The following is a 22,907-nucleotide window of genomic DNA, read 5'->3' on the forward strand; positions in this document are numbered from 1 at the left end:
TCAGTCATAACTTCTTGTTAATAGTGATTGTAGGGTGACAAAAAGTTTTGTGTAATAGCAATTCTTCTTTTAATTTCCCAGATGCCTATTTTAAATAAACAGAGCTTATGGCATTTAAATTATTTTCTTTTTCCCTATGGTATGTTTGTTCTACTTTTATTGAAATTTGTCTATGGACACTAATGTTAAAAATTGGGGAGCTTATTATTTGTATATTTTTAGATTTTGATCTTTATATTTATTACATTTTATAAAATTATTGGTTCACAATGAAAATTAGAAAAAAAACAAGCATAAAATATTCTTATAAAAACACAGTTCTTGGGGCGCCTGTGTGCCTAAGTCAAGCATCTGACTCTTGATCTCAGCTCAGGTCTCCATCTCAGGGTCATGAGTTTGAGCTCCACATTGAGCTCCACACTGGTTGGGAAGTCTACTTACAAACAAAAACAAGCAAACAAAAAAACCACCCACACTGTTCTAGCTGAATGTGCCAGATTGAACTGATATGTGGCAATTGGCTGGATAACGAAGACAGCCATCAGATAGCACCACTAATAACTAATGCTATTATTCATTTATGCCACCTCAATCATACGTTCCAGCAAACCAGAACATTCCAGGCATTCAGTTCATCTTCTGCTATATTGCTTTAACCAATGCATAACTTGGAGGGATTAATTCTCTTGTTTCACTGACATTTTGTTATGTTGAAAAATATTTGAAATTTATGAGCCATTGGTCTAGTGGGATTTGGAAAGCTTTATATAATAGAGAGATTAGGTACTTGGGGTAGTGAGATTTTTCCTGTAGGAAATCAAATTATTCAGAGACAGTCTAACCTTTATGGTTATTCGATCTTCCTTTCAGTGCATAAGAACCAACAGATTTGTCTATGCAAAGGCAAAGAATGGCTGCGTGGGTCCAGTGGATTTATTGTCACCTGGTGCATCTGTCCACCAGCAGCCCAGTGTTCTGGCCAATGGCACTGCTCCTCTAAGGCTGGCGTTGCCTCAAGGTGACTCTTTTCGGCATATATTACCTAGAGGGGTACACAGTTGAGGGCCCGTGCATCAGAGGAACTGAAGTACTACTCAGAAGAGGAGAGAGTCTGGAGGCACTACCACAGAGAAGGGTAGTTTTTTATAAAAAGATTTTATTTATTTGAGAGAGTGATCGAGAGGGAATGAAGGAGCAGGGGGAGGGGCAGATGGAGAGGGAGAAGCAGGCTCCCTGCTCAGCAGGCGACTCCTGGGAACTCGATCCCAGGGCACCAGGATCCTGACCTGAGCTGAAGGCAGATGCTTAACTGACTGAGCCACCCAGGCACCCCAAGAAGGGTGTTTTTAAAGGAGTATAGTACAAGAAAGTTTGGAGCCTGGGTGGCTGTTTGCGGAGGATGAACTCACGTCATCTGTGAACTATCAGAGAAACAGGAGATTCCTGCTCATAGTCGAGCGGATAAAACCATGGACTTGTCATGTTTACCTATTTTCTCTTCCTCCAATCCTGCTAAGATTGTTACCTAATCTTGCTAAGCCTACATTGTCTCAATTGGAAAACAGGGAAATTCTATACCTCCAAAGGTTGTGAGGCTAAAATGATAGAATTCCTGTGAATCATATTCTGTGTGTTCCATTAATGTGCCATAGCCAGGACTACTACACACTTGATCACAGGTTTGCTCGTGGTAGATGAGATGCTTATTCACTCAGGAATCTCCTGCGCATGATTTGGGAGTGCTTCTGGTTACAAGTAACAGGAAACTCAAATTAAAGTGCCTTAAACAATAGGAGTTTGTTTTCCTCACATAACATTAAATCTGGAGGCAGGCAGTTTCTGCATTAATTCAGATGCTTAGCAACACAGCGAGGTGTCCAACCTCTTTTTACTTTTTGCTTCTGTCACCTCTAGTGTGTTGACGTTTGCCAACATGCTTTTTGCCAACATGGTCACCAAATGGTGTTTTCATCTCCAGGATTATGTGCAATTGCCAGAAAGAAAAAAGAGAAAAAGAATAAAAGACCCTTATGCTGGAAGGCTTCGTGTTTTTTTTTTTTTTTTATGTGTGCAAGATGGAAAGCAGCTGAGAAACAGTTCTCTATGAATATTTCAGGTCTGCAATATCCAGACCTTCTGCACAAAAGGAGTTTTTGAAAAGCAAAGGTTTTGCAAGCTAGAGCCTCACAGACACCGCCCTCCTCACTCATACCTAGACACATTTGTTTAGTATAACAAGGGATTAACTTAGAGGCATTCCTTACCCTTTCCAGATAGGATCTGTTCACAGTCCAGAGTAAAGATAAGGTCTATCTATCTACTGATGAGCATGGCCAGATCGACTATCCTGCAGAAGCTCCAAGTCTCAAAATTTTAGAGTTCCTCTCTTGAGGTGCAACCAACTGCATATGCATGTAAATCTCTGGCTGCATTGCCCGTGGGAGGTGGAATGGGGGAACTGGGGCAAGGTGTCTCTCCAGCAGCTTCATTTTGACATGATTACTGTCTGACATATTTCTCTGCCCCAGAAGTCTTGTGCTTTTCTATCAGAAAATGTATACAAAACGTGGCAGGATAACCTGTTAGCTTGAAAATAGGCAAAATCTCAAACTCTTCATAGTTTTTGACTTAATAGGAATAAGTTTCCTCAGGAAATTTTTTCTTATATTAGATAGGAACACATGCCTAATCTTAGACAAATCAATGACAACAAAAAATTACATTATACAAGGAGTTTATCACAACCGTAATTTATCTCTTGGTCTTGCAGTAGCACTGTCTCTTCTGTACAAGGGAACTCAATCCCCCCCCCCCGGAAATATATATTTTAAAAAAGTATTTGTGTGTACGGTTGTGGGTAACCAACGTGTGAGAAGTAGATGGTGTACCTGCTGTCTACTCTAATCCAGAAGCCCATTAATGGTGTCCGTGTTTGTCAGCCCTGGGCACTAAATTCCTTCAAGTTAAGTAATTCTGTCTAATTTATACTAGAATATGCTTAAGAGCCTCTATAGATTCTTTTATATATAATGCTTAATACAGTTTGATTTAATGGATGAATTTATGTTAGCCAATTGCATCCTACTTCCTAAAAGTAATAAGTTGTATTCAATTAACTGAAATGCCTAAAGTAAACCAAAAGGAAGGGGAAATAATATATCTAATTCAATGAGTGGGAACAAGTTCTGTTTCTGGCCTGATTGATTCTGGAAGTTTCCTACATACTGGAAAAAAGTTCCGATAAATTACAATAATGCCATTTCATATAACTATTATCTTTCTTTAGTTTCAAGGTTGGTTTGGATGTTCCATCTCCACAAGCTACACAGGCACTTTAATATTGTAACTGTCAAATTCCTATATGATTTATAAACTGGTTGCTAAAACGTCAAGGATGTTGTCAAGGAAAATGTTCTATATTCTTTAAAAATGTATTTATAGTCAGAACTGAATAAATATGGGGGCATGTATTTATTCTTAGTGACTTTCTTGTCAAAATTTATTGGGCTTACTTGTCAGGTGAGCACTAATCTTATTGTCTGTGCTATAAAATCAACCTGGCATTGGAACACCAAGCTGTGCTCTTCTATTATTGTGTCACTATTGATAGTATACATTTCTGAAATTGAAAATTACTAGGCAATGTTAGTAATGAAGCAAACGATGCTATGTGAGACAACTCAATATAATACCTCTGCATGAATGAATTGCTGTCTAGACTATGATATAAATTAATTCTAAGTGAATCACCACAAAAGAAATACAATAGAGCAAGTAGCAAAATTATAATTATCTTCCCCATTAATAATAGCAAATATTCAGATAGATTTATAGCTAGGAAAGATTTTGAATGTTATTAATTTAATCTAACATGTTAGTCACAGATAAGTTAAATGGCTGATTGAGGCCACGCAACAGTAGCACTGCTACTGATGGTACCAGATTACCAACGTGGTATCTACAAGATACCCACCAGCCTGGGGTGGTTCTTGACTGAGTGAATTTCTGAGAATTAACCATTCATTATTTGTTGCTTTCATGCACTTGGTTATTGATGAAATTAGGAATTTGGCACATGTATGTGCAATATGAAATCTATTATAATCTGCCAGTCATTCTTAAGAAGTGAGTCTTGGCTAACTTAGCAAACTACTTTCCCTCAGTTTCTAATTGTGCTTCTCTATTCTGTAGTTCTCAAATGAGAAAGTATTTTCTTCACCAGATGGATCACCCTGATTTAGATAGGCGGGCCTATCTAAATCTCAAAACCACTGATATAATGCCTTTGACATTTAAATGGATCCCTACACAATGAAGTTGCAAAAATATGTTAGCAATTTCTATGTTTACTAATGGAAGAGATTGACAGTTATTGGATATCTTTTATGAAATAAGCAATTTGACAAACACTTTATAGATGGTATTTATTACATTCTTATAATGACCCTGTAGGACTGATATTACTAATGACCATTTGACAACTAAAGAAAATTGAGGTTTGGAAAACTTAAGTAATCTGCATCAAGTTTCTAAATATATATGTTAATGAATATTGAATAGAGATTCAAATTCAGGACTGCTGATCTTCAGTGTCCTTTCCATGAATGAATGATCATTTTTTTTTGAGATTTTATTTATCGATTTGACACAGAGAGAGAGAGATCACGAGTAGGCACAGCAGCAGGCAGAGAGGCGGGGGAAGCAGGCTCTGTGCTGAGCAGAGAACCCAATGTGGGGCTCGATCCCAGGACCCTGAGATCATGACCTGAGCTGAAGGCAGAGGCTTAACCCACTGAGCCACCCAGACACCCCCTCAGAATGATCACTTCTTTTTTTATATAGTAATATACTTTTTAAAAAATTTTTTATTTTTTATAAACATATATTTTTGTCTCCAGGGGTACAGGTCTATGAATCATCAGGTTTACACACTTCACAGCACTCACCAAAACACATACCCTCCCCAATGTCCATAATCCCACCCCCTTCTCCCAACCCCCCTCCCCCCAGCAACACTCAGTTTGTTTTGTGAGATTAAGAGTCACTTATGGTTTGTCTCCCTCCCAATTCCATCTTGTTTCATTGATTCTTCTTCTACCCACTTAAGCCCCCATGTTGCATCACCACTTCCTCATATCAGGGAGATCATATGATAGTTGTCTTTCTCTGCTTGACTTATTTCGCTAAGCATGATACGCTCTAGTTCCATCCATGTTGTCGCAAATGGCAAGATTTCATTTCTTTTGATGGCTGCATAGTATTCCACTGTGTATGCAGAAATGTCTGTTCATGTCCTCTGCCCATTTCTTGATTGGATTATTTGTTCTTTGGGTGTTGAGTTTGCTAAGTTCTTTATAGATTCTGGACACTAGTCCTTTATCTGATATGTCATTTGCAAATATCTTCTCCCATTCTGTCAGTTGTCTTTTGATTTTGTTAACTGTTTCCTTTGCTGTGCAAAAGCTTTTGATCTTGATGAAATCCCAATAGTTCATTTTTGCCCTTGCTTCCCTTGCCTTTGGCGTTGTTCCTAGGAAGATGTTGCTGCGGCTGAGGTCGAAGAGGTTGCTGCCTGTGTTCTCCTCAAGGATTTTGATGGATTCCTTTCGCACATTGAGGTCCTTCATCCATTTTGAGTCTATTTTTGTGTGTGGTCTAAGAAAATGGTCCAATTTCATTTTTCTACATGTGGCTGTCCAATTTTCCCAGCACCATTTATTGAAGAGGCTGTCTTTTTTCCATTGGACATTCTTTCCTGCTTTGTCGAAGATTAGTTGACTGTAGAGTTGAGGGTCTATTTCTGGACTCTCTATTCTGTTCCATTGATCTATGTGTCTGTTTTTGTGCCAGTACCATGCTGTCTTGATGATGACAGCTTTGTAATAGAATGATCACTTCTTAACACTAAAATATTTTCAATAGGAAAAGAGCTCTATCTGATAGGCTGCCATCAAGAGTATTGTTATGTATTGCCAACAATCAAAACTGTCAGTTGTTGTCACTGACAATTATTGTCAATAATACAAATTATTATGAGACATTATTAGATAATACAAATTATATTATTAAAAATTATTATATAATACAAATTATTGACAAAAATTGACAGTTATTGTTAATAATGCAAAACCTCCAAATTTATGAAGAAAATGTAACAAGAGGAACAGTCACCATTTTTCCTTAGAAAATGAGGTGCAGAAGCCTGGAATAGTGCTTAATCCTGGAATGTGCAAGGGAAAAAGAAACTTTACCCAAGTATCTTCAAATTACAGACAACTGCGGACACATGGTTGGGCAATTTAACGTGGAGATTAACTATCTAATGTGTAAGGCATAGCGTCTGAACATTTGGTAGCAGTGTCTTCATTAGACTGACTTCACTGCTCACATGCTAGATCATACACACTTGAGTCCCTTTATCAAGTGCCACTACAGTCATCCTGTGGCATGTGTTCCTGGGTTGGCAGAAGGATTCCTGTGGGATTGTCTTCAGCCTGATTGTGGCTGGGAGACGGATAAAACAATGGTTGTTCTTCCGTGTCAATTAAATTGTGGCTTCTGTGCGGAGGATGTCGTTTCAGGGGAGGCTTTTCTGACATAGAAGACAGTATTAAGTCCCTCACACTTTTGATCACTGCTGACCTGGTATATATTAGAAGTGTGACCTGGAGCTGAAGGGCTTGGTTTTCCCTCACCACGTCCTCTCCCAGAGCCATCCACTATCGTGTATACCCATAATTACCAAGCTCTTTGACCCATCAAGGGCCAGACTCCAAAGGAAAGTTAAATAGTTTGTTTTCTAACAATACCCTGGAAGCAGAATATAACTCTATAAAACATTTCATCCATGAAGGGCAATCATGGTTCCACTCACTGGAAAAAAAAAAAAAAACAACAGAGCATTGGTATCTCATCACATAAAGAACGATTATTGCATTTTGAAGGAAGGATTATATCCACCCTCTGGGGTTAGAGAACCCAACACGTAACTGTGAGCAACGTTTATATATGATTGAATCTGGCTGCTAATTGACTGGACAGTCAAAATTGCATGCAGTCAGGAAAAATGCCAACTTTAATCTTTCCAGAACTGCTTCAAAAGAGAATTAAGTGGAGAGCAATTTTTATCAGAATTAAGCCAATACTGCAGGTTTAAAGTGGAAAACCTAAAAGTGACAAGAGAAATGGGCAGGTATGTAAATGAACTTTTAAAATGATTACTCTGCAGTAGGCACTGTTATTGTCCCTATTTTATCTAATTGTTATAACAAATCTGTGAATTGGTTCTGTTTTGTTTGTCTTTTTTTAATTATCTTAAAGGAGGAAACTATCTCACAAGGTGAAAGAAGTGGCCTGAGCTTCCCCAGTGAGAATGTAGCTGAACTAGGTTTTACATTCAGATCTCTTTGTCACCAAATTCTACAATTTTTCATTTATCCCTTTTGTTGATATACATGAAATATCCTTTTTCATGTATTATATATCCTTCAGGATGTCAAGATAATGCAGAGAGAAATAAGACTTCCTAAAACTCTTCACAGAGCTCTATCTCAGTGTCCAAGAAAGGGGATAACCACCATCACAGACTTTGTGTGTGGTCCTACCAACAGGAGTTGTATACCACTGCCATCAGTCTCTCCTGGGGACTAATCAATGATGCAAATTCCTCTATACACCAGACCTCTGACCCAGATTCTCTGGAAATTCTCTGGAAACTGACTGCATGTTCAACAAGATTCCCGGGCAGTACCTGTGATCACATATTTAAGAACCACCTTTGTATGGAATGTGAGATTGTGGTTCAGCAGGCAAGGCAGACTCTCCTTGTCTCCAGAATAAATACCACTAACACTAGTACAAATACCAGTACTCCTGTCACATGGGGTATAGCAGACAGCCTCACAGAGAACTACATGAGCATCTATTAGGTGTTATTTAAAAGACCACAGGATATTTTCAGAGGTATTTAAATATATTTTAAAATGTCAAAATATCTTTCTCTCTGCTGAACAAAGTAGTAAAGTCTCTGCACCAGAGAGTTACCTTCATCATCATCATCACGGTCATCGTTGTTGCTGTTAGTCTTGAAGGGTTTGTTTGAAATTCAGCTGCTCTTACATGAGATTCTGCTTGTGCAGTATTTGAAAGCACAGACTTCTGTAATTCCGTATTTGAAAACAAATGTGTCCCCTCTTACAGTGTGGTGAGCAATCAGCCAATTTGGGAACCACAGCAACAGTACCGCAAGACCAGCGAGCCGCTGGTCTGGTCAGACAGCATACTGCCAGGAAGCGAAAGCAGGGAAGGGACAAGGGAATACTTCTTACAGGCAGAGAACAAAACAGGCAGGCATACATCAAAGCCAAGTTTTGTGTTCTTCATGGTTTTGTCCCAGTCCAGATCCTACTGTCTACAGGAGACTCACTCACGTCTACCGTCGGTCCTAGGCGATAAATCCTTCACCTACTTCTAAGAAAACTCTTGCACACAAGTGTAGGATATTTTTCTTGGAAGAAATGCTATAAGAAACTCATGGTTTCCTCTATACAAAGGGAGAGGGATTTAAACACATCATCACAAAAATGGTCTCTTACTTGACCACCAGCTATTCACAGGGACTTAAGTGATTTCTAAAAAGAATCATGCCTTTTAATTTCTTGCTGATGGTGACAGTGGTGCATATTCTATGTAATGTATAAATAAGGGATAAATACCAACATATTTACTTATATAATTAAACATTTTATATATTGTATTATGTATATAACATATAAATATGTGTAAAGTATCCTTCTGAACTTAAGCAACTGGAAATATCTGTACAATTATTTTTCAAATATGTTTGCTAACTAATTAGGTATTTCCAATGTTTCTCATTGAGAGTCACATCAAGATTAAATATTGTTTCCTTACCACAGTGTTCTTGATTATAGCTGAGATATACAGAAAATTATAAAGTATTTAAATAAATAGTTTTAGAACTATATGTTTAAATAAGCAATAGTGTTAGAACAATCCAGTAGATTTTATTATTTGTTTGGTTTTCTTTTCAGACGACTAAGTATGACTGAGTATGAGCAAAATTAAAATTATGTAAGAATCAAACACAGTTCTTCCACTGAAGGGCTATACAGAGTTTATTGGATTTGACAGATTATTTTCCAAGCTGATTTAGTGTCTACTGGACAGGTAATACACCTATACTAAATATAGGCTGTAATGTGTTTTCCTATGAAATATGTTTGACAAAGGAAGAGATAAAGTGTTAGGTTAGATGATATGGGAAGAAGAATTTTAGTGGGGGGGAACGTATCCTGGGCATGCGAATAGATAAAACAAAGAGAAAGGAAAGGTATTAGACCCTTACAAACCCATTTCATAAGAGTGCTTTTGTATTGATGAGAGAATATACCTGTCTCTCATATATCTGCTCCAAAGGAATGCTCATGTGGTCAACAAAACCAGCATTTTTCATCAGTCACAACATCTGCGTTAGTATGACTGCACTAAGTTGTGCTGCAGTAACATACAATCCCCAAATCTTAGTGCCATGAAAAAATCCTGTTTTATTTCTCTCTAGCTCTGTGTTTCCATCATGGGTCGGCAGGTGGCTCCACTATGCGTCATCCATGCTTTCACTCTGGGGACTAAGGTGATGGACTCTTTTTGTACCTTTGCTAGATTCTGCAACATAGGGAAAGAGACCTGAAGGTCATGCACTGGCAACGCAATCCATGGCTTAAAGAAGTTTTCTTCTCATAACTTTTTGGTCAGAATTGGTCACATTACTCCACCCAAGAAGGGAACCAGTAATTGAAATGCTTCCATGCGCCTGGGTGGGAAGGAATAAAATATTTGCAAAATTCGTGACTAATATGACATTTAACTCGTTTGTTACTGCCTTCTAAGAAACTAGGGCCATTGACTTATTATGAAATCATTAAATAAGGGAAATATTCTTTGGCCAAACTTTCTTTTTACAAAAACCTGTTCCTTAATTGTAACTTTAAAATCCCATTACTGTGCTGAAAACTTTTGGAAAAACAAAAAGAAAAGTAAATTTATTATGCTGATTGGACATGTATACATGCCCATGGTGGAGTGATGTGCCAAGTGTCTGAAAAAAAAAAGTTTTACATTTTGAAGTGTCATATCCTTTTTAATGAGAGAGCAAAGCCATCTGGCCTGACTCTTATTGCCAAAAACTTATTAATTAAAAACATTTAAGTAGTAATTATGATTATTTCTACAATAGAGGATTTAGAAATTTTGTTAAGGTCACTTATCATCCACAAATAATCACTGTCTATTTTCTGTAACAAATATCATACATATGTGTCCACATTCGAAAGCAGAGTACGACAGTGGGGCTTTATCTATGCAACACCACACAAAAATTTTCCTTCATGGAATTCATTTAGTTAGTACCAAAAAAATATTGTATGTTTTTACCTTAAAAACAACTATATTACTTATCCATTTTAACTGAAAATTGACACTCCCACAGAGCACACACACATGTCCATTTATTTATATAACCAGAAAGAGAGTAAGGCAGAGAGCGGACAAAGGGAGAGAGGATGGCAGGAACAGACCAAGTAACAGACTGAAATATTAATATAGTGAATGTAATACTTTATAATTCCTCACCAGTGTGCTTTCTTGATCTTGAACAAGTCATTTTTAATGTTTTCTCCTCTGTAAACTCAGTAGTTAGAGCTTTCACATAAAATACGATGTGAGGAAGTATGTTAATACTGAAACAACAATTAGCTTATAGCAACTGTATAATACTCTAAGAATTAATGAAAAAGCTCAAATTGAGTGACAGAACAAGAATTAGTTAGCTGCATTTGCTTTTGACATATAATTGAAATGTCAAATAGGAGTATAAGATATCAGAAATTATACCCAATCAACAAAATAGCTTATTTGCTGACTCTACTGCAAGAAAGGGCAAGTTGGCATTTCTCCCAGATCCCCCACTTTGTGACTTCTTTTCTTTTTTTTTTTTTTTTTTTAAGATTGATTTATTTAGGGGTGCCTGGGTGGCTCAGTGGGTAAAAACCTCTGTCTCGGCTCAGGTCATGATCCCAGGGTCCTGGGATCAAGCCCCACATTGGGCTCTCTGCTCAGCGGGGAGCCTGCCTCCTTTCCTCTCTCTGCCTGCCTCTCTGCCTACTTGTGATCTCTGTGTGTCAAATAAATAAAATCTTTAAAAAAAAAATTATTTATTTATTTATTTGACAGACAGAGATTACAAGTAGGCAGAGAGGCAGGCAGAGAGAGAGTAGAGGAGAAAGCAGGCTCCCCACCAAGCAGAGAGCCCCATGTAAGGCTCATCCCAGGACCCTGGGATCATGACCTGAGTCAAAGGCAGAGGCTTTAACCCACTGAGCCACCTAGGTGCCCCGAGGACTTATTTTCTGAACTGGAAGTGAAAAGGCTATGTTAGAGAATCAGGTTTCTTGTTCACTAGTTTCCACTTCCCTACTTTCACACACACACACACACACACACACACACACACACCCCAACAAACATACAGATCAAATTACTGAATTGGTCTTTTAGCAAAACCACAGCCCTTTGTTGTAAAAGTAGACAACTGTCTCTCTTGTTCATCTTGTCAGTCTTATTTTTTAAATGGCTTCTCTTAGAATTATATTCCAAATTTACTTTGTCAGTTCCAAAATAGCACACACCTAGTACTGAACTAGCATGAGTCCAAGTTTAGAAGAAAAATCTACATCTATATGACATAAACTCTCCAGAGCTGAATTCCAAGTTATCACTAAATAAATAAGGTAATTCCTTCTTAAAAAAGATAGCACTCGATAAGAACCTTGATAAGAATCATGGAGGAAGTTTCAAGGGTCAGATATTTAAGGATGTCTCAATAATGATATGATGAAGGCAGGAAAATCTAGCAAATCACTTATGGTCCAGTCTGGTCAAGAGATTGAAATAGAAAAATTAAAAAGAACCACACTAAAGTTGAGTTGTGTGTTTAGGAGTTTGTTTTCATGGGATTGGTAATAGGGAGCTACGGTACATTTTGGAAAGGTGAGTAACTTGATTAAAACTCTTCGTACTGCTTTGTGTACCTTAACCAATGAATTCTTAGTCGAATGAGTGTAGGGACTATGCTGCTTTTGATTATAGATCTGTGTGTGTTATATGTCACAGGGCATGGCATGTTATGTAAGAGGCTTTTAATTCGGATTTGTTGAATGCTGAATGAAGGAAGACTATTTTAATGGTTGTATGGGAGATTGATTAAGATGGTGGAGATAGAAATGAGGACAACTCATGGAATACTGGAGACCATGGACTACTGGAGACATGTTTTGAATAGGAAGGACATAGTGAAGTATGGGCGATGACTTTGTCCAAAACCGGGTTGAGTATGATAGCTACTAGCTGCACAAGGCTGAATTTCAATGCAGTAAAATTAAATAAAACTTAAAATTCTACTTCTACGCCTTAGTTACACCAGATGATTTCAATTGCTTGATAGTTACCCTTGATTAATGGCCACCATATTGGACAGCACAGATAGAGGACATTTTCATCATGGCTGTAATTTCCACTGGACAGTGCTGGTCTAGATTACACTTTGGGAGGAATCAGCCCTCTTGTAAGACAGTCCATTACTTACAACTACTTCTTGTTTAATGTATCATGTCCTTTGAAAAAAAATATTGCTAGAGTATGCTGCTGAAGCAAAGTGAAAGCATTTTAGACATCCATGAAGGACAGAAGCAAGTGAAAATATCCCCTTTTTGAAATGGTAAAACAAGGACACCAACCTAACATGCTGGTTCCATTTGGATTAAGGATGATCTCCTAGAATGAACATATTATATGTAAACATCTTTTCCTAAATTTCTTTTATGGTACATGAAGTTGCACCTACTCACATATTGAAGATTATTAAGAAGATAACAGTTATCTTTTACATTAGGCCAAAATGCTGTCAATTTCAGAGGAAACATCAGTTATATTGATACACTTTGATAGAAACAAAAAAATATTTAATAATAGTAGTTTGATAAATTTTTCCTGGTTTTACTGGTTTATTCTTTGAGAAAAGCAGTTAAATAGGCAAGGAAGAATGACATATTCTTGTGAGGTGTCTGTCTTGTCAGTAATCCGGCCTCGGATAGGCTGAGAGCCATAATCACAGGCCCCTCAGGGCTTTGGGTACTGAAGTCAAGTCACTACAGGGCTAGATCTGCATTTCAACAAGGTTATGTTTTGGCAGGGTATGTGGTGGAAACCTGCAATTTGATAGCATATATGGATGGTTTTTGTGGGAAATAAAGAGAATATGAGTCCAGGTGTATTCATTCTTATATACACATAATCCCATTTTTTATGGCCATTTCTGACTCTTACAGAGAGAAGCAAAACTATAGTACTAGTTGCAACTTATTTTTCCTCAGACCATCTACTTCCAGACCAAATTCTCAACATGCCAGAACCACACTCCACTTAAACTGTAAGGAAATAGCTTCCTTCTTATTTTTTACTTAATGAAAAAAAAAAAAAAAGGAGGGAAGAAAATATTTGCCTTGTAAAAAGATATAATTGGGGGAGATATTTTTTAAATAAAAAAGTTATAAACAGATCATAATAGCATATTCAGTCTGAAAGGATGATCAGTTAGATTTGAAAATTTCTAGCTATCCAGATTAAGATTCCATTTTACTCATCACCTTCAGAGATAGATACCTAACTCTTATATTCACTCTTATGTAGGACTTGAGGAGCTATAATTCAATTTCTAAGCATGTATCAGCATAGTAAATCATATTACACAAAGCCTTTCTTCTATTTGATAAACATTTTTGTGATTCCTCTGTGCTATGCGGTAGGCAATTCAAAAATGACACAGCAGGTAAATTGGAAGGTCTGATAAACAAATTCTGGTCCATTTGATGTCCAAGCATGAACTCCCAGTCCCTAAGCCGTACCACCTGGCTTGGGGTTATGATCATGATGCTGAAGGTTTAGAGATATCTGGGTTTCAGCAGCCCCCGCTGTTTCCTAGGCTTGGAGCCTTAGCTAACTTATTCTACTTTACTAAGACTTATTTTCTCATCTGTAACATGGTAATAATCATAGTATCTGCCTCAGACCATTATTGTTTTGAATAAGTTAATCCATAGTTAGCATTGGGATCTACCTGAATATTGTTTTCCAGGAAGTAATTTCTCCTATTTTCTTCTAATTAGCATTATTTACCACATATAAAAAAATGTTATTGAGTTTCTGTCATTTGCTACCTTAAATTCATAACAGATATGGATGGGAAGGTGTTCACATGTGAAAAATTAACCCCAACAAAAAAGGATATAAAAATAGACTGCACTGGGGGTGGTGCATCAACAATGACACTTGGAACACTGAAAAAAAGAACGACTGAAGTGCAACATGATGTTACAGGCTTTGAGGTCTTCGTGGCTAGAATGCTGCAGACAGCATCCAGGAGGATGAGAGACTTAAGCTTGGCTTGGGAAGTTTCAGTAAGGAAGGAAGAGTATGGAGACATTCTGCTAGAAGGGTTCGAAGTGAGAAGAGACCCTGAGATCCTCTTATGTTCAGGAAGCCACCACTGATAATGCCCTTGATAACTTCTCATCTCAGGAAAGACTTAATTGATTTCCTATTTCAGAATCTCCAAGGGAAAACTAAGAGGAGAAAAATGATCACATCTAACCAGGCAAATTCAAGTAATACCACTCTTTGCATGCACAGATGGCAGGTCCGTTTCCACCAGTTCACACCTAATTCTTAGAAGATGAGTGTTTGAGAAGAACTCATTACATATTCCCTCCATCTCAGTTCTGTACTTGGTCACGTGTCACACTTCCTGTAATGAATGAGCCACAAGGACACCCAGCCCATGGAGTGACAGTAAAGAATGCAGAGGTATCCTGTCTTGGTGTAGGGCAATATCATGAAACTCAATGGTATGGACTGACCCTATTAAAGATAGCGGTAACTGGCGTTTCATTAGGCTCTTTATAGTTTATAAGGTATTTTCTAAGAAGAGTTCTAACACCTCTATCTATATAATCCTACAGTTAGAAACAGAGGTCTTTGGGTTTCTAACTTCACATACCTTCTCTTGTACAGTAACCACTTATAAATTAGAGATCCATAAATGGGAACTTGGTGATGAGTTCAGAACCTTGAGAATTTTGGCAGGTGTGGGGTGGAAAGATAGAAAAAGGGTAGTTGAACATGACACGCTGAAGGGATGGCTGATGTGGGTGGTCTGCCTTCCTTTACAACCTGCATTTGTATAAATAGCCTATGTCATCTCTATAGAGGGAGGTTCCAGAGAAGACAATAGAGCAACTGTGGGATCCCGTGAAGATGATTTCTCCCGCATGTTTAGTTTGGCAGAAGATAAGCTGTACAGTTGCGTTCGTGATTCAAGTCTACTGCTGCATATATATTTAAATTTGGCTATTGCCTTTTCTCAGTTAAAAAGAGTGATGTGTCAGCTTTAGGAAGGCTGCACTGGGAGTAGGAATTTTTAGAGTGTTCCACAATAAACCCAATTTATGCTCAGCCATTTCAGGTTTTGAGTGTATGTGACTGTTGACCAAAGTTTCCTATGGAAAATAGGGAGGAAAAAAAAAAAGATGAAGTGATTGCACTGTTGGTGAGCTTCATAACATGTTCCAAATTGGAAAAACCTTTTAGAGTTCACAAAGATTATGCTTGCCATTTATTTATTTTTTAAAAGATTTTATTTATTTATTTATTTGAGAGAAAGCAAGCGTGAGTTGGGGGAGAGACAGAGGGAGAGGGAGAAGCAGACTCCCTGTTGAGCAGGGAGCCTGATGCAGTGTTCACTTCCAGGACCCTGAAATTCTGATTTGAGCTGAAGGTAGACATTTAACTGACTGAGCCACCCAGGTGTCCCTATGCTTGCTATTTATTGAGCAATTGCTACATGCCAGGCACTGTGTGTGCTACCATTATCCTATGCGGTAGATATTTTTAATATCCATTTTAGATAAGAGGGAATTGAGGCATAAAGTTTAATGCAAGTATTCAAGTTCACACAATTAATGAACACAGAACCAGAGATGAACTCCTTTCCCCTCTTAGCTTCAAATGGAATTGAAGATCTAGTTTAAAAGTGGAACTAAAAGGATTGGAAGATGAACCAGTTTTGGGGTACAAAAGATGAGAAAGTAAAAAATGACAAGAATACTCTTTAGCTTGAAAACTAGAGTTACTATCTCCTGAGTTGGGGGATGATTGGGAAGGTGTACCTGAAAATAAACAATTCATATTGCATTTCAGGTGCTTATTAAATATTAAATGGAGATGTCATATAGGAATTTGGCTTTAGGACTTCTGAATTTGAGGGAAAGTTCAAGGCTGAGCTTATAAATTTGGGTGTCATCAATTTTTAAAATTTACTTCTATCCAGAGGACTTTCTGCTGTGATAGGAGGAGTAGTTGAGGAGGGTCTGAGGACTGAGTATATGATACTCCACCTTTGGAAGTTCATGAAGTATTATGGATTGAATTGCATCCACCTACCAAATTCATGATGCTCAAGCCTTAACCCCTAAAGTGACTGTATTTGAAGTTGGGGCCTTTAAGGAGATAATGAAAGATAAATGAGGTTATAAGGGTTGGACCCTAATCCAGTAAGACTGGTGTCCTAAGAAAAGCAAGAGACACCAGTTTGTTTGCCTCCATGTAAGGAGTTAAGTGAGAAGATGGCCGTCTACAAACCAGGAGGGGGCTCAGGAAAAACCAAACTGGTGACACCTTGATCTTGTATTTCCCAACTCTGCAACTGGGAGAAAAAGATTGTGTTGTATAAGCCTCCCAGTCTGTGTTATTTTGTTGTGGTGATCCTAGCCCATTACTACATGAAGAGAGCTCTTGGTCCAACAAGAATGACACAGAAGCAGCCTCCAGTGAGGTGGAGTGAAAACTGCCCAGGGGTGATGGTGATGTCCAAGCAGTGTCAAATGCTGTGATCAAGAGGCTCTTAAAATTGCTCTCAGCTCGGCTAAAGTTCAGACAGGCTTTTTCCTGACTCTAGGCCTTTGACTTCCCTTTTCTTAAAGCATTTACTTTAGAAAACTTGCCATTGTTAATTCTTTCTCTGTCTCTTTGAAAGGAACATCTTTTGAAAAACTTCTAGCCACTATCACAACCCAAGAATGTCATCCTTAGGGACCTAGGAACTATACCTTTGAAGCATCATCATTAAGGAAGTTGGTGCTCCTGACTCCCAATTGCTTTGGGAGGATAGGAGCATGACTTCCATTAGGTGCCAATTAGCAAGTGCGGATGGTCTAATCACAGAGAGAAAACATCTGTGAACTTGGGAATAATGCAGCGTGTTCAACACATCCCACTGATCAACTTTAAGCCTACCTTCCTCCATTATTTTTAGCTCACCTCAGTTATTAAAATTTCTCCCACCTTTTGTTTCAATAGAGTTGAGTTGACCTCTCCTTTCTTTTACAATATTCTTTTTTTCTTCTTTTCGCCCCAATATGCTTGAATAAAGTTTTCAGTCCTTGTTCAAGTTTTCCTGGTACGATTTTTGCTTAGTCAGGACCAATAAGCTGAGGATTGAGACCTGATCACTGAAATCTCAATGTGGATATCATTTGTGGTTTATAGCTTTAGGTTTAAAAATTTAATGAATAAAATATTTTCAGAATACCAGTAGATGATTGATATGAAGAAATTAGTTCACTGGTTTCAATGACAATATCTCTTTAGTTTGTGATTAATGGCTTGTGCTGTAAATAGCCACTTCTTTTTGATACGCTTATAGATTTAAGCTATTTCAAAATACTGAAAAATAGCATAAGCTATTTAAATATTTAAGTATGCATTTGGTTATTCAAACACAAATAGCTACATTCTTTTTTAAGATTTTATTTATTTATTTGCCAGAGAGTGGCAGGCAAAGGGAGAAGCAGACTCCCTGCTGTGCAAGGAGCCCATTGCAGGACTGGATCATGACCTGGGATCATGACCTGAGCTAAAGGCAGACATTTAACTGACTGAACCACCCAGGCATTCCCAGTTTTTAAGGTTAAAGGTGGAAACCTACTTAAGGTGAAATAAATGTTATAGACCATGAAATCTGCCACACTATCTCGTTGAAGGAGTTATCTTTTATTTTTTTAATTTTTTTTTTTAAATTTGACAGACAGAGATCACAAATAGGCAGAGAAGCAGGCAGAAAGAGAGGATGAAGTAGGCTCCACACTGAGCAGAGAGCCTGATACAGGACTCGATCCTAGGACACTGGGATCATGACCTGGGCTGAAGGCAGAGGCTTTAACCTACTGAGCCACCCAGGTGCCCCTGAAGGAGCGATCTTTATGACATTTGATTGGCATCCTCTGAAGCCTCTGAGGAAAATTCTATTTCTTTTTCTTGTTAATGCTTTCTTTATCATTTGGTTGTTTAATGCAAATATGCTTGGCTATGGTTTTGGTGAACAATTTAGGCCAGATTGACATGTGAGTGTCAAAGAAGTGGAGGTTTTCAAAACTCAGTGCTTGGCTTCTGGGTTTGCAAACAGCTCATTAAGCAGTATCTAAAATTACTTTCACTGTTTGGAAAATGACTGTTATCTTGTACTGTACTCAGAAGTGACAATTGCTAATCATGGAAATATTTTAGCTTAATGAAGTAAAAAATAAAGTAGTTGGCTCCTTACCTTCATACCCTTTTTTTCCTCCCTACTACTTTGATGTCCTAACCTACTTGAGAATTTTCTCTCTTGTTTTTAGACTGAAATAGTCCAAGAGATATTCGTTAGGAAATTCACAAGAATGCATATAAATTAAACATATGCAAATTACTTTTTCTTTTCAGATACTAAATTCATCCTTTCTTTTCTTGTGTCAAAAGAAGTACAGAATTATTAAAGAAAAGTATGGAATGCATAAAAGCAAGGAAAAAAAGGGGAAAACAATCAAAATGCCCTGAGCCACAGATAAATTGTTGACAAGGTGCTGTGGTGTTCAAGCCAAGATGGCGGCGGAATTCCATCTTGTGGATCTCCTCCTGCTCCCGGTGCATAATGATGGTGGCAGAAATTTAAAAGAGAACATTCAAAAAGACATATGTATTCAATAAGATCAATACAAACCACGTTGTGTAACAGAAATAAAAAATTCTTACTTGGAAAACATTGTGCATAGCTGATTCTTTGAGATCCCCGAGCACTGAGAGTTTGGCATTCTTGGGAAAATAAGATTAAGAGCTCCTTTGGTCAAGTCTCAGTGCTTGGAACCAGTCTCTGGAGCAGGGCTCTCTCAGTCCTAAGGTGACATAGTCTGTGACCAGAAAATAAAAGGAAATAACAAAATAGCATATGTTTAAGTAAAGCTGCTCTCTGGCTTAGTGGCTTGATCCCACTATGCTCAGTAACACCAGAGTACAAGGGTCCTTGGCCATCCAAAACTGGGGCCATGGGGAGTAGAGAGAAAAGGAGAGGAAGAGAGAGGGACCGAGAGAGAGAGAGATCTTTTGTCACCCAATGTGAGTCTTACCTTCATAAAAAATATCAGTAACATATAAGATAAAATAAAGCAGAGACAAAACAGGAGAGTAGGTGAATATAAAAATGACCAATAAGAAATATTAGAAAGGGAAATATAGTCATTTATTTTTAAAAGATGTTATTTATTTGAGAGAGTGAGTGAGAGAGTGAGAGCCCATGAGCAGGGGGAGAGGGAGAGGGAAGAGCAGACTCCCCTGATGAGCAGGGAGCCCAGTGCAGCGGGCCTGACAGCGGACTCGGGATCATGACCTCAGCTAAAGGCAGACACTTACCTGACTGAGCCACCCAGGCACCCCAGAAATACATTAATTTAAATAACATTTAATAGATTGATGAACTTCAAGCTGGATAAAACCAATGATAGAATAAATGAATGATATAATATTTAATAATTAGCTAAGAATTTAGTAAGCGGAAAAAAATCACACACACACATGCATACACACACACTTACACAACTGCACACACATTTAGAAAGCTAATATTAGGCAGCAGAGAGAACAGAAATTAAAGTTTCAATATTTATATAATTGGAATCCTAAAAGAAGAGAAGAAATGACAGAACCAGTATTCGTTCAAACTGAAGAATTGTTTAAAATTTAAAAAGAAATAAGTGGGTCATCTAGAAAGTGCATTTCAAATTTCATGTAGTTAAAAAAAAATCCCCACCTGGATAAATTGTATTAAAACTTCAAATTTCCCCAAAAAATAAAAAAATAAAAAAAATTCAAACATCCAAGTAAGGACTGACCATACAAAAAAAAACAAAGATATTTCCTAGTGATCCTGATAAAACTTTCATCAACAACAACAAAAGTTGTTAGAAGACAGTAACATATTGTCTTCAAAGTACTCAAAGCATATTAGACATTTATACCAGTTAGCATTCAGTAGAAGGGCACACCAGACGCATCACAGAAGCTGGAAGATGAAGACAGTTTGTCATTCACAAACCCTTGGAATTATTACTCTTTTTAAAATAGATTCCTTGCCCATTTATCACTGTAACTTATTAGAATATGTTTATCATATTTGTATATTATAGTACACCATACTATTTTTTTCACCTGCTTTTCCCACTAGAATATTAGACCCACAAGTACAAGGACTTCACATATTTAGTTTGTTGCTGGATTTCTGTCCTTTGACAATAGGCACTTGAAAATATTTGAATTGTTTAAATGGAACAACCTATGAGATAGTTTTCCTTAGACCAATTCCGTAAAAGAAATGAGATTTCAACTACATAAGTGCTTCCTTTATTGCTAATATTTCTATAATTTTAGTTTAATTTATTATCTTCTACTTATTTAATTAATATAATAAGATTTTATATCCTTTTCTACTTCTAATGCCTTCCATGCTAGTCTATTATTGATTTTATATTGGGATGCATAATAACCTAGACTTAACAACTCATGTCTCTGTTAAATTTCTGCATGATAATGTATTTTAAACTACAGTTTAGCATAGAGGTTGAAAAATCAGAAGTATCACTGAACTCTAACAATAAGATAAGAATTGCTGAAAATACTTTCTAGCTAGAGAAGTGACTGCTGTTGTGGCAGGTGATGAGGGTGACCAGAGAGATGGTGTGGGCACCTGTGCCCTTTTATGAGCAAACTGAGAGGACCTAGCAAGGACAAGTGAGCATACTTTAGGTCTGTATAGTTTCTAGTTTCCTGAAGACACTGTCACTGGCCCCACTAGGCGCCCGAGTGATTCTGCCATTGAAATATTGTTTCATCCTTCTTAGAGGGAATCTTTCAATCCTGGGAATTGTTGGAGTGTTTGAGATAAATAGTGTAGTCTTCGGTGATTTTTAAAAAATAGGTTGTAATATTGCTTTTGTGTCTTCTTGCTAAGCTAAAATGGTTTATTTTGTCTGAAATGTATTTTTATTATAGCAAATCTCCTAGTAACCTGAAAACCAGGTGGTAGAAGATGAGGCTTAAAGCTTTCATTTAACTCTAATTGCTCAAGGCAGTTGGTATTTATCAAAAAAATATGACCTTGCCTGACAGCTAATTCACAGTGAGATGGGAAATTTGTAGAATAGCAGACTGTACCAGTAAGTATTTTCCAGAGGTACAGAACCAGTAAGATTTTATATACATATCTATAAAATAAAGTCATTATGGAAGTCCTTCTTCTGTCCGCTCAATTATTCCCATTCTTCTCCTCAGGTAACATACCATGAGTGAACTTCCTGTCTCCCTGTGGTTTGCTGGAGCCATATAAGTAGTTCTGACCCATGAGGTGTCCTTCTAGGACATGTATTTAATTGCCAATGCAGGAGCATTCAGGAAAAAAAAAAAAAGTGATCTTTGTCATGTAGTGGCAAATTATTTGGTAAAAATGTTGCCTGAATAAACTTGGGATGCATATAATAAACAGGAAGCATTAGTGGAAGAGTCTGGAGAGCAGATTGTTATTAGATAAGTTTGTCATTCTACTTGAAAAGGCAGTAAAAGAAAGATAACCTAATTGGCTGGTTTGCCAGCAGAAGTAAAGAAAATAGAGAGTGTAGATATTCAGCCACTTATAGATTTGGAACAAGTAACTGCTTTCCTACCCCAAACAATAAAAGACAAAAAAAAAAAGTTCTTTGAGCAACAAAATTAAATGAAACCACTGTCTAAACGCAAGAATCAAATTAAAGATTCAGCTTTCAAATCCATTGTTCAACCATTGAATGACTTAGGTGCACCTCATTAAGCCTTTTTGTTGGACAAAATGACTTATGGGAAAGAGACCAGAGAGTGCCTCCCTCCTGGAAACCTATTAGGCTCCAGGTAGTAGCAGTTATATCCAGAGAGACGAGGAGTAAAAATCTTAGGGGGGGAAAAAAAACTATGGGTGTGACTATTGGAACACGCTGGTAACAAGAATAAAATAGGTCAGACTCCAAGTATTTGAGATAGATTGGCAAAGAAAAGACCTAGTTTACATTTTAGTTTTGGACGTTGAACAACCTTGAACTCTCATATTTACATTGGAGGAAAACAATCTGAGCAGGTGCTCAATCCAAAAAGAGAGCATCGTCGCAGTGAGGACGTACCACTCAGATCACCAGAGGCAGGAATCATGAGGACCAGTGACTCCAACGGCCCCTCCCAAACCACGATCATGTCTGTGCTGATGCTGCTCTACCTGCGGGCTGCCTCCGTTAATAACTGAATAAGAGCAGGCTCATTCCTGGGAGATGTGGGACTCCTCTGATAGGCAGCTTTGGCTTGGGGGCTCACTGATGTCCTAAGAGGTCTTCAGAATTGCCCTGAATTTTAAGATGCATCGGCCCTTCTTCCTTCCGTCCATCTCTCCTCCA

General features: G+C 37.7%; 1 long non-coding RNA gene across 2 annotated transcripts in view; it reads left to right on the plus strand.

The window, feature by feature from the left end:
* The window catches only part of LOC116587067, a 45,662-nt gene extending 23,842 nt beyond the window's left edge, over positions 1–21,820 (plus strand). The window contains exon 3 of one of the 2 annotated variants that reach the window (XR_004284292.1): positions 21,766–21,820. This is a non-coding gene — a long non-coding RNA (uncharacterized LOC116587067). Of the gene's footprint in view, positions 1–870; positions 1,126–21,765 lie in introns of those variants that run through there. The other variant, XR_004284291.1, reaches the window with a different exon arrangement.
* The last annotated feature ends 1,087 nt before the right edge of the window (positions 21,821–22,907 follow it).

This window comes from Mustela erminea, chromosome 3, assembly GCF_009829155.1.
Source record: "Mustela erminea isolate mMusErm1 chromosome 3, mMusErm1.Pri, whole genome shotgun sequence".
Taxonomy (NCBI): Eukaryota; Metazoa; Chordata; class Mammalia; order Carnivora; family Mustelidae; genus Mustela; species Mustela erminea.